The sequence below is a fragment of the Lontra canadensis genome, unplaced genomic scaffold (assembly GCF_010015895.1).
Source record: "Lontra canadensis isolate GAN:19392208 unplaced genomic scaffold, GSC_riverotter_1.0 scaffold10, whole genome shotgun sequence".
NCBI lineage: Eukaryota > Metazoa > Chordata > Mammalia > Carnivora > Mustelidae > Lontra > Lontra canadensis.
In genome coordinates, this window is record NW_022631004.1 from 18,197,657 (window position 1) to 18,211,323 (window position 13,667).

The window sequence follows — 13,667 nt, forward strand, 5'->3', positions numbered from 1 at the left end:
GTGATATTAAATAATACTGCAGTAAACATAGGCATGCATATGTTTTTTTGAATTCATGTTTTCATTTCTTTGGACAAATACTCAGAAGTGAAATTCCTCGATTGTTTGATAGTTCTTTTTAAAATTTTTTGAAGAACCTCTATTTGGTTTTCATAGTGACTATACCAGTTTACATTCCCATCAGCAGTGTATGAGAGTTCTTTTTCCACATCTTTGTCAAACCTGGTTATTTCTTGTCTTGTTGCTAATAGCCATCCTGACAGGCATGAGGTGATAGCTTACTGTGATTTTGGTTTGCATTTCTTTTTTTTTTTTTTTAAAGATTTTATTTATTTATTTGATAGAGATCACAAGTAGGCAGAGAGAAAGGCAAAGAGAGAGGGAGAAGCAGACTCGCTGCTGAGCAGAAAGCCCGATGCGGGGCTAGATCCCAGGACCCTGGGATCATGACCTGAGCTGAAGGCAGAGGCTTTAACCCACTGAGCCACCCAGGCACCCCTTGGTTTGCATTTCTTTGATGGTTAGTGATATTGAGCATTTTTTACATAGGTCTATTGGCCATCTGTATGTCTTCTTTGGACAAAATGTCATCTTCCCATTTTTCAATCAGATGGTTTGATTTTTTTCATATTGAGTTTTATGTTTTTAAGGTATATTTTGGATGTCAACCCCTTATTTGATATATTACTTGTGAATATCTTCTCCCATTCAGCAGGTTGTCTTTTTATTTTGTTGGTGGTATTTTTTACGTGCAAAATCTTTTTGGTTTGATGTAGTCTCATTTGTTTATTTTTGTTTTTGTTGTCCTTGCCTGAGGAGATGGATCCAAAAGAATACTGCTAAGACTAATGTCAAAGAGCTTACTGCCCAAGTTTTCTTCTAGGAATTTTATGGTTTCAGAGCTTATATTTAAATCTTTAATTCATTATGCATGTATTTTTGTATGTGGTGTAAGAAAGTTGTCCAGTTCCATTCTTTTGCATGTAGCTGCCCAGTTTCCCAACACCAATTACTGAAAAGACTGTTTTTTCCCTATTGTATATTCTTACCTCCTTTATCACAGATTAATTGGCCATTTAAGCCATAGATTTAATTCTGAGCTTCTATTCTGTTCCATTGATCAATGTGTCTATTTTTGTGTCATTACCATACTGTTTAGATTACTAATAGCTTTGTAGTATGATTTGAAACCTGGGACCATTATACCTCCAGCTTTTTTCTTTCTCAAGATTGCTTTGGCTATTCAGGGTCTTCTGGGCTTCCATACAAGTTTTAGGATTATTTGTTTTAGTTCTGTGAAAAGTGCCATTGGTATTTTGATAGATATTGCATTGAATCTGAAGATTGTTTTGTGTAGTATGGACATTTTAACAATATTAAATTTTCTAATCCATGAGCATAGTATACCTTTCCATTTATCTGTGTTATCTTTAGTTTCTTTTATCAGTGTCTTATAGCTTTCAGAATATATGTGTTTTACCTCCTTGGTTAAATTTATTCCTTGGCATTTTATTTTATTTTTTGATAAATTTGTAAATGGCATTGTTTTCTAAATTTCTCATTCTGATAGTTCATTATTAGTGTTTAGAAATTAGTATATGACAATAGATTTCCAAATATTGATTTTGTATCCTGCAAATTTATTGAATTTATTTATTCTAATAGTTTTTGGTGGCTGCCTTAAAGTATATATATGTGTATACTCTTTTTTTTTTTTTTTTTGACAGAAAAGGGAAATTTTATTTTCGTCCACATGGAAAAATGAAACGCAAGTTCCAGGGATTTCTGCAAGTGAGGAGAGCCAGCTTTCCAGAATGCAGTAACTGGCATGTTTCAAGCCGCCTTCTCCATCACTGCAGCCTCCTTTCTCGACATTCCGCTGGTAATAAGCACCTTCAACGAGAGGGACTAGAAAAGGCCGAATCAGAATGATCATTTAACCGGGATGGGAGTGTTTCCTTGCGAAGGCCCGATGGGAGACGGGTCTGAAACGCCACCTACAGTGAGGTTCAGGGATGATTGACGATATATGTATATATATCATATATATATGGCATTATGTCACCGGAATGTAGTTGACAATTTAACTTCTTCCTTTCCAATTTGGATGGTTTAGGTATTACTGTAATGCTGGCCTCATAAAATGAGCTTGGAAGAATTCCTACTGTTTCAACTTTTTGGAATAATTTGAGAAAGATATTAACTGTTCTTTAGGTATTTGGTAAAATGCAACTGTGAAGCCATCTGGGCTTGGAGTTTTGTTTGTCAGGATATTTGATTACTGATTCATTTTCATTACTAATAATCAATCTGCTCAGATTTTGTGTCTTCCTGGTTCAGTCTTAGAATATTGTTTGTTTCTAGGGGTTTATCCATTTCTTCTAGGTTTTCTAATTTATTTGTGTATAACTGCTTTTAGTAGTCTTTAATGATTCTTTGTGTTTCTGTGGTATCAGTTGTAATGTCTCCTTTTTCATTTCTGATTTTATTTATTTGGGCCCTCTCTCTTATTTTCTTGATGAGTCTTGCTAAAGGTTTATAAATTTTGCTTATCTTTTTGAAGAAAAGATTTATTTTTTTAGTCTCTGTTTATTTCTGATCTCAGTTTTATCATTTTCTTTTTTCAACTAATTTTGTCCTTTTTTTTTTTTTTTTTTTTTTTTTTAGTTGCCTTAGGAGTAAGGTTAGATTGCTTACATTTGAAATTTTTCTTGTTTCCAGAGGTGGGCCTATTTAATATTTTTTTTTTAAGATTTTATTTATTTTTTTTTAAGATTTTATTTATTTATTTGACAGACAGAGATCACAAGTAGGCAGAGAGGCAGGCAGAGAGAGTGGGGGAAGCAGGCTCCCTGCAGAGCAAAGAGCCCGATGTGGGACTCGATCCCAGGACCCTGGGATCATGACCTGAGCTGAAGGCAGAGGCTTTAACCCACTGAGCCACCCAGGCTCCCCCTATTTCATTTTTTTAAAAGATAAAATACAAGTCAAATTTATCATATTTGTCCAGTCAGCAACAGTGATCTTCTTTCTGGTCTTGGCATTCCTGGACCCAAAGCACTTCATGGTTTCCATAATATTCATGCCCTCTTTCACCTTGCAAGGACCATGTGCTTGTCATGCAATCACTCAGTTTTGGCAGTGCAGATGAAATCCTGGGAACCATTTGTATTGGGTCTAGCATTTGCCATGAGCAAGATGCCAGGACCCGTATGCTTCAAGATGAAATTTTTGTTATCAAATTTCTCCCCAGAGATGGACTTGCTGCCAGTGCCATTATAGGATGTGAAATAACTACTTTGGCAAATAAATCCTAGAATAATCCTGTGAAAACAGGAACTTTTATAACCAAATCCATTTTCCCTGGTGTTTATGAAAGTTCTCTGCTGTCTTTGGAAATTTGTTTGCAAACAGCTCAAAGGAGATGTGACCTAAAGGCTTGCCATCCACGGAGATGTGGGTTGTCCTTGGCTGGCTGATATGGGTGGTTCTAGGGCAGCTGTGTCTGCAAGGCCTGTGTCTTCATTTTCATTTGTCTCTAGGTAGTTTTCGATTTTTATTTTCTTGACCCATTGATTGTTTAGTGGCATGTTGGTTTCCATGTGTATGTTGTTTGTTCCATTTTTATTGTAATTGATTTCTAGTTTCATATCATTGTGGTTGGAAAGATGCTTGATATGATTTCAATCTTCTTAACTTTATTGAGACATGTTTTGTGGCCTCATGTGCAATCTATCCTGAAGAATATTTCATGTGCACTTAAGAAGAATATGTATTCTGCTGATTTGGGTTTGAATGTTCTATATATATATGTCTATTAGTTCCATTTGGCCTAATGTATCATTTAAGACCAACATTGCCATATTAATTTTTTGTCTGGGTGATCTATCCATTGATGTAAGTGAGCTATTAAAGTCCCCTACTACTATTGTGTTGTTGTTAATTTCTCCCTTTTTGTCTTTTAATATTTGTTTTGTATGTTTAGGTGCTCCTATCTATGTAATGACCTTCTTTGTCTTGTTACACTTTGTTTTAAAATCTCTTTTGCCTGATATTTGTAGTAGCATTATCTACAATAGCCAAATTATAGAAACAGCCCAAGTGTCCATCAATTGATGAATGGATAAAGAAGATATAGTTATATATACACACCATAGTATATTACTCAGTCATAAAAAAGAATGAAAGCTAGCCATGGATGGAGCTGGGGAGTATAATGCTAAGTGAAATAAGTCAGTTGGGGAAAGACAAATACCTTATGATTTCACTCATATGTGGAGTTTAAAAAACAAAACAGAGGGGAAAGAAAGAGAGAGAAACAAACCAAAAAACAGACTCAACCTTTGAGAATAAACTGATGGTTACCAGAGGGGACGTAGGGGTGGGGGAAGATAGGTGAAATAGGTAATGGGGATTAAATAGTGCACTTGTTGTGATGAGCATTGGGTGTTGTATGGAGGTGTTGAATCACTATATTGTACACTTGAAACTGATTACACTGTAAGCAGACTCTTGCCCAGCAGGGAGGCCAATGCAAGACTCAATCCCAGAACCTTGAGATCATGACCTGAGTTGAAGGCAGATACTTAACCAACTAAGCCACCCAGGTGTCCCTGCGTGAAATATCTTTTTGTATCTTTTCACTTTCAGTGTGTGTGTCTTCAGGTTTGAAATGAATCTCTTGTAGGCAGCATGTAAATGGATCTTGGTTTTTTTGTTTTGCTTTGTTTTTTTAAAATCCATTCAGTTATCCTATGTTTTTTGATTGGTACATTTAGTCCATTTACATTTAAAATAACAATTGATGTGTTTGTACTTATTGCCATTTTGTTGACTGCTTTTGTGGTTCTCTGTTATTTAACTTCTCTTGCTCTCTGCTCTTATGATTTGATGAGTTTCTTTAGTGTTATGTTTGGATTCCACTGTCTTTACTTTTTGTGTATCTATTATAGTTTTTTTGTTTGTGGTTACTAGGAGGTTCATGTATAAAAACCTATATATATAAAACAGTCTATTTTAAATTGGTGGTCATTTAAATTGGAATGCATTATAAAAGCTCTACACTTCTCTCCCCTACATGTTTTATATTTTTGTTATCCTTTAAGTCTTTTTATTTTGTGTATCCCTTAACTAATATTGCAGTTATACTTGATTTTATAAGTTTTGTCTTTCAACAACTTCATATTAACTTTATAAGTGATTGATCCTTTACCTATATTATATGTTTGCCTTTACCAGTGAGATTTTTTTCTTTCATATATTTTCTTATTTCTAGTAATGGCCTTTTCCTTTTCACTTAAAGAAGTCCTTTTAGTATTTCTAATGCAATCTTCCTATTGTGGTGGGGCCGTGCCTGCTGGAGATGTACTGATTTGTAGGACTATCCCATGCCTGGCTGGCTACATGGTTCATCCATAACTCCTAAGATCATGTGGGTAGATGAGAGTGGCCCACCAGCCAGGTTGGTTATGAAGACTGGTTGTGACTGCTGTGGGTGCGTTATTGGGTGAAGATATTGTTGTGTCACCTATAGTTCTGGCCAACATGAATGGCTGTGCATGGCTGGCAATGTGGTAGGACACCTGGTGTTAGTAGTCTAAAGGGGGGATTTTAAAATGTTGCCTGCCAGATCCAGGATCAGTGGAGCAGAGCAAGATAGCAAAATGGCTGCTACCAGTGTCTCAATCCTCAGGGAGAGTCCTGGCTGTCTCCTCCCTCTCCTGTAGGCACTCCAAGATTAGTCAGTGGGTCTCCATCACCTATGGTCTATATGCTTCTCAGTCTGGTGTTTTTGTGCTGGTTTCCAAGTTGAGTGAGTTTGTGAATGAGTCCTTTAAGAGTGGGTTTTCCTTTCCCTTCATTTCAATAGTTTTCCTGGAGATATTCCCTGTTGGTTTTCAAATCCATGTGTTTTGGGGACTTTTCTCTCCTATGCAGGATCTGAGAGCTGTGGAACGTCTTTTATCTCTCTGGGTGTCTACTGTCCCTTGTTGTAGAGGCTCTATAGATTTAGTTTCTAGATCCCCTTCAGAGAGAATTATTACATATGTAGTTGTGGATTTGTTGGGTCTACGAGAGAAGGTGAGCTCAGGATTTTCCTACACTGCCATCTTGAACCCTGTCCTCATTTGCTGAATTCTTAACTTTGAAATTTATTGATATTGATAAGGGAAATCTGTGTTCTAAGTTGGCCAATCAATCCAGCAGGGGAATCCCAGTCCAGGTCCTAGGGCCATTACAGGTTTTCCCCCCTAACCACCCCCCTGCGCTGGCCACAGGCACAAGAGTGGCACAGATATGGAAGTAAAAGTGTATAAACTACCCCCTTTGTTTGTGCTTGGGTCTCAGATCTTGGGAGATTACTCTCCTCTGAGCCCGCTAGTGTTAAATAAACCTCCCATCCTCCAAGGTCTCTGAGTGCTGAGTGGTTCTTTGGCCAGGATCTAGTCCAAGTTCTGTAACAGTATCTTTGGTAACAAGCTCATTTTGGTTGTGTATTTTTTACCCTTATATCAATGAGATATTTGAGTTTTCTTGTAGCTCACTGTTTTTTTTTTTCCTTCAAAACAGCTATTTTTAAAAATTTTTCCAGTTTTATTGAAATATAATTTATATACATCATTGTATAAGTTTAAGGGGTACAGAGTAATGGCTTTCCTTACATATATTGTGAGATGATTACAACAAGTTTAGTTAGCATCCATTGTCTCATATAGATACAATAAAAAGAGAAAGTAAATAAATAAAAAAAAATTTTTCCTTTTAATGAGAACTCAGGATTTTTTTTCTTACCTTTCCTGTATATAATATAACAGCATTAAATATAGTCATGCTGTATATTATATCTCTTATACTAATTTACCTAACTGGAAGTTTTTATCTTTTGACCTCCTTCCTCCATTCCCTCCCCTCCTACCCTCCTGCTTCTGATAACCACAAATCATATCTTTGCCTGAGTTTGGTGTGTTTTTGTGTGCTTGTTTGTTTTAGATTCCACATACAAGTCAGGTCATACAGTGTTTGCTTTTCTCTGTCTCTCTACTTCATTTAGCATAATGCCCTCAAAGTTCATCCATATTGTTGCAAATGGCAGGATTTCCTTGCATTTTTAAATTTAAGTTTTACTTTTTTGAAGATTTATTTATTTGAGAGAGTGAGAGAGAGACAATACAAGCAGGAAGAGGGGCGGAGGGAGAGGGGAACAAAATCCTCAAGCACACTCAGGATCCTGAGATCATGACCTGAGCCAAAATCAAGAGCTGGCTGCCTAACCAACTGAGGTACCCATGTGCCGCCTTTGTGTATATGTGTTTGTGTGTTATAGTTAAATAATGCTCCATTGTATTTTTCATTTTTTCAAATAATGTTCCATTGTACCACAACTTCTTTATCCATTCATCTGTTGATGGACACCTGGGTTGTTTACATGTCTATGCCTATTGTAAACAATGATGGTATGAACATGAGGATACAGATATCTTTCTGAATTAATGTTTTTTCAAAGCAGCTATTTTGAGTTCTTCATCACCTAGGTCACAATATTCCATGTATTTGAATGCAGTTGTTGGGAATTATTATTTTCCTTTTGGTGATGACATATTTCCTTGATTAGTCTTATTCAGAGGTGACACTCTTCATTGTTGTTGCTTTATCTGGGGTTGTTGAGGATTTGTGCGGTGGACCTGCTCCACTCCTCTCTCCCTCTTGTGGCAGAATTCTAAATTCTTTATGCTTTCCTGTGTTACAACTCACCAGGCTGGCTGCTGGAAACTTTTTTTATTTTCCAGAGGGTGGCACTAAAGCACCAGTTTGTAGTTCTTCCCTTGCTGGCCCTGGTCTGTATTTTCTGAGAGCATTCTTCCGACCAGACCTGTCTACAACAGCACTTGGGAGCAAGTCTGAGGGTCTGGCAGGGAGGTGGGGTGGGTGGGGTGGGGTGGGGGGTTGGGTTTAGCATTGGGGAGGGGGGTGTTGAGGGTGCCCCTGTGAAGTGATCCTCCAGTGGGTTACTCCCAAAAGCTTGCATGCAGGATTCTGAAGCAGTCAGCAGGAGCTGTGTCCCTTTGAAATTCTTATTTGCTCCCATTTTTTCCTCCTCCCTCCCCTCAGACTTGGAGGTTATGTATCAGAACTCTGAGTGCTGCCTGAGAGAAACAAGACTTCTCTGGCCATGACCAGCACAGCTGGGAAGACAAGCTCAGTTATTGAAAAATTATTATTTTCTTTTGTGATGACATGTTTCCTTGATTTTTCATGTTTCTTACAGTTTTATGTTGCTGTCTTTACATTTGAAGCAACAGACACCTACTGAAATCTTTGCTAGTTAGCTTTGGATAGGGTATTCTGCTTGATGGTGTTGTTATTAACTGAGGCTTTCTCTTTGTATCAGCATACCTTCTCCACTCTTTTTGCTCTCCCCTTTGGCAGAATTCTCAAGTTTTTATGTTTTTTTTGGTTCTTGCGGCTCACCATATTGGCAACTGGAATCCTCTCTTGTTGTACAGAAGGTGGTAGTAGAGCTCAAGGGTATGGCTTCTTGCTTTCCCATGCATGTCCTGTTTTCTGAGCACACACCCTGCCTATACTTCTGCGTTTCATACGTGCGTGGGGGAAAAATGTACACTGAACAAGAAAATGCACATACTTTTCTAAATATGGGGGCCAGTTAAAGAATTATTGGGGAAGAAGGAATAAAAATAGGTAAAATTAAGGCACATAGTTTTCCCAACTCAAAATTAGTTGCAATAAATACCCAAGGAATGCCACAAACAAAGCAGTGACCTTGAAATTATATGTGATTCCCATCAGAGTTTTAAAATGCCATTGTATTTAATTCTAGAAACTACAAGACTGAATCATCTTCTGGAGCCATTGTTTCCTCTTTTGTTTCTTAAAACAGAACGCGATTACTAAACTGAACCTACAGTAAACATTAAGGTCCCCCCAGGCACCAGAGAGGTCAATAGAGAGACACTTGGGCGGTGATAATGCCAGGGACTCCCTGGCTGCTGCCCCAGCTGGCTTATGCCACGTATGCCTTCAGCAACTTAAAGAGGTTTCTTTCTCTCTCTACCTGATTAGGGTTTTTTTTTTTAAAGCAGCAATGTTGCATTCTGTCAGTTGCAATTTCAGTATCTATTGAGATGATGAGAGGTTGCTCTCCTTTCATCTGCTGACACTCATTCCTTAGTAGTTTTTCTAATAAATTGCGGTCTTCTTGGATTTCTAAGACAAAATCTTTCTTAGTCACAATCCATTAGGCTTTCAGTACAGTGCATGGCTCACTTTGCTAGTATTTATTTAGAAGTTTTGCACGTACTTGAAGTGCCAGATTAACAATTTCTTTCTTCTTTGTGTGCTATCCTTTGTTTTTTTTTTTTTTTTTTCCCCTTCTTCTTTTCAGTTGGGCTAAAATGCACATAACTTGAACTTACCATCTGAACCATTTTTAAGTGTACAGTTCAGTGGTACCAAACACATTCCTACTGTTGCGCAACCACACACCATCCATGCCCCTAACTCTTTTCATCTTGTGAAGTTGAAATAAAGCTCAAACTCTGTACCTTTCCCCCCCTTCTTTATTCCTGTCAACTACTACTTTTTGTCTTTATGATTTTGACAACTCTAGGTACTCATATAGTATTGGTATATAAGATATCCCCATCTCCCTGTTGACACTGTGTGAAAAACATTTTCTTCTTTATTTGACTCATTCTCTAAAATGTTCTATTATTCAGCATAACAAGATGGAATTGCTAATAAAATATGTTCTTTCTCCAATAAATTCTATATACATGAATCAGCAATAAAACTTAATCTGAAAAATATATGTTCCACAAAATATAAACACTATACACTAAATGCAGTTTAGTTTTGGCTATGTTTTCTCTTTCAAAATGAAGCTACATTTACTTAATCCAAATAAATAACACTCAACATTTACTTTCTTAAGTGTTTAATTTTCCTCAAATGTGACAAAAATACGAGATTAAGGAAGATTGAAATTCTAACTACTTTTATATCCTACATTATTTAACTTGAGGGGTTTTTTTTGCCTAATACCCTGCTTATATTATAAATGTCTTAAAAACACTTTTTCCATATGGATGCTTCTATTTAATCTTACTCTGTCTGGTAAGGGTTTGGGACTTGCCAATATGTTAATAGAAGATATTGTTAACCATTTAACAAGTTACCATTGGATCCTGTTTGGGGCTCATAATTAAATTATATATCTAAGACTCCAGAGCAGGTAAGTAAGGCCATGCTGCTGAATTCTAACCAGAGAGTGTGAGCGGACGTGACGGGTATCCCTTCCAGGCTTGGCCAGAAGAAAGTTCTATGTATATTCCTCCATGTTCTTTCTTCTCTCTTCCTGTTGAATGGGGTAAAAATGATGTCTGTTACATTGAAAGCCACGTACTAGAGATGGCAAAGTCACTGTTAGCTGGGTTCTGGAGTGGCCACCTAGAGGTAGCCTCAGCCTGCTTGAGACAGCTTTCCTGGACTGCACGTGTCCATAGATTCTGTGCGCGGGAGATATTCTGCAGCATATTTGTTACTCTTTATTATAACTTGTATTACCAATTTTTTTAAAAAAGATTTTATTTATTTATTTGAGAGAGAGAGAAAACGAGCAGTGGCGAGGAGCAGGGGAAGGGGGAGAGAGGGAGAAACAGACTCCCTGATGAACAGGAAGCCCTAGGTGGGGCTCCATCCTGGGACCAGACACAGGGATCATGACCTGAGCTCAAGATGGATGAGCCACTCAGGCATCCCTAGTGTTACCAGTTAATACTGGAATTCCTGATTTAAGGTAGGACAAAAGGAGAAAATAGAACAGGGTGGGGACAATAGATTAGGAATTTGGCAAACAGAACAAACCCCACACTATTATAACCTCTATTCTGATTTGGCTCTAAGACAAAGGAGACTAAGGAATTCTGATTAATAAGCAAATTACCATATAAGAACACAAACGTGAGCAATTTCACAAGATGAAGTATGACAATATAAGGATTTCTCTTGCCATTCAACCAGAAGTAGCAATTATGTAAACGTGTTTCCACGAACTTTGGGGCAATATTCTTATAGTGTTTCAAGGACGGTTTTAATGATCCACAATATATGTTGATGTCATTACACTGGAGCTCCTTTTTTTTTTCTTTTTTTGAAGAGTTTATTTATTTATTTGACAGTGCATGAGAGAGCTCAAGTAGGGGAAACAGTAGAGGGAGGGGGAGAAGCAGGCTCTCCACTGAGCAAGGAGCCCAGTGAGGGGCTCGATCTTGTGACCCCAGAATCATGACCTGAGCCACAAAGGCATCCCTACACTGGAGCTTCTTTTAGTAAAAATAATTTGGTTGGGGTAAAAATGAACTGGTTTAAATAAACATCTCTTGACTGATCTAGATTGGTAGAGTAGGTATAATACTATTCAGTCCAGTGGGCTAGTCTCTGAAAACTAACTTCATGTAGCTTTCCGTTGAATTTACAAGCATATGTAATATATGATGTGTGAGTAGGGTTAGCATTCTTTTATGACAGCTGAGAATCTCAGCAATCCTGGGTCCCATATGAGGTCTTCCCTGCTCTGCTCAGTAGACGGTCAAAAGAAGAACACATTTTACGTTTTAAGGTTTTTATAAAAAGTGCAACTCTCTCAACATTTATTTATTGAGCATCTACTTTTGCTCCTCAGTGGACGCAGCTTTAATCGGACAGCAGTTTTTCTTGTTTAGAATTTATAATCTAGATCAGATGTTATGGGGTTTCTTAAGAGAGGACTCTGAATCGGATTGTTAAGTAAGAAAATCTCCCTGAAGGAGGCTACAACTCAAGTTGAGTCCTGAAAAGAACCTCAGCAAAGGTCGTTTCAGGCGGAGAGAAAAGCACAAGAAAAGGCACAGGCAGGAAGGAAATAAGACCTGTCACCTCTTGAGGGAACTGTAAATGTCTCCTTAGAACCCAAAGGTTAAGTGAGAAGTGGGTTGAAGTGGTGACAGAGGTAAGAAAGGGATCAGATTATCAAGTACCAAATATACTATTCTCAATCGTTGATTCTTTTTTTTTTTTTAAAGATTTTATTTATTTGACAGAGATCACAAGTAGGCAGAGAGGCAGACAGGGTGGGGGGGGGGGGAAGCAGACTCCCTGCTGAGCAGAGAGCCCAATGCAGGGCTCGATCCCAGGACCCTGGGACCATGACCTGAGCCGAAGGCAGAGGCTTTAACCCACTGAGCCACCCAGGTGCCCCTCAATCGTTGATTCTATCTGAATGGGGAGCTACTGAAGGTTTTCAGCAGGACAGAGCTGTGAAATTTGTACCTGAGAAAGAGCAATTTGAAGAGTGCAGAGGACAGGAAGACCAGTAGCTGGGAGATCAGTCCCAAGGTTTAATACAACTGTCTGTGGAAAGTGGTAGGAATTATAGTAGTGGTGATAAGAACAGTGAACTTTTTTTTTTTTTTTTTAAAGATTTATTTATTTGACAGACAGAGATTACAAGTAGACAGAGAAGCAGGCAGAGAGAGGAAGGGAAGCAGTCTCCCTGCTGAGCAGAGAGCCCAATGCGGGGCTCGATCCCAGGACCCTGGGATCATGACCTGAGCTGAAGGCAGAGGCTTTAACCCACTGAGCCACGTAGGCACCCCAAGAACAGTGAATGTTTATTAGACTGAAAGCTGTTATGGATTATTTCCTTCTATCTTGCAACAATCCATTGAGATCAGTGATATTAGCTCATGTTTATCTTACAAGTGAGGAAAGTGAACACTAGGAAATTCACACTCATAACAAAGGGCACTGTGGGTATTTGGACCCAAAGCCTTTCACCAAAGTCCACACTGTCTACTGAGCATTTGAGCCAATCCATCAAATAGGTTCTATTAGCTCAACTTCAAAATGTATCTCACAACCGGCTACTTCACACTCCCTCCAAGCTGCCACCCTGGCCCAGCCCCCATTATTGTCAGCCTGAATCATCACAGGTGCCTCTTCAGTGGGCTTCCTTGCTGTCACCTGTCTATGTATTTTCCATTGTCACAGAACCAGCTGAGTAACCTTTCAAGTCTTAAACTACATCAGTCTCCTGCTTACTGTTCCAATGGCTTCCCATCACAAGGTCCCAAGTGAGCTGTCGTCCACTTACCTTTAAATTTGAGTCTCATGGGAGCAAGGCCAACTTACTTTCTACCCACAGTTTTCCACTGGCTGTTTCCTCTTTCAGGAATGCCCCTTCCCCTTGTCTTTCTCTGGCAGGTTTCCTGTCATCCTTGAGCCCTCTGCTCAAATAACCATGCTCACTCGACTAATTTCCTACATGACACTCACTCTAGGAAGGAGGGGGATGTGCGTGTATTTATATATGTGAAAAAAACACCTTATTTTTACATCTTCTCGATTTACCCTTTCTTACCTTATATGGTATATTTTATTCTTCCTTAGGAATGGTCACTTTTTTTTTTTTTTAAAGATTTTATTTATTTATTTCAGAGAGAGAGAGAATACAAGCAGGGGGAGTGACAGGGAGAGAAAGAGGGAGAAGCAGATTCTCCACTGAGCAGGGAACCTGACGCAAGGCTCAATCTCAGGACCCTGAGATCATGACCTGAGCTGAAGGCAGACGCTGAAGGCAGACGCTCAACAGACTGAGCCACCCAGGTGCC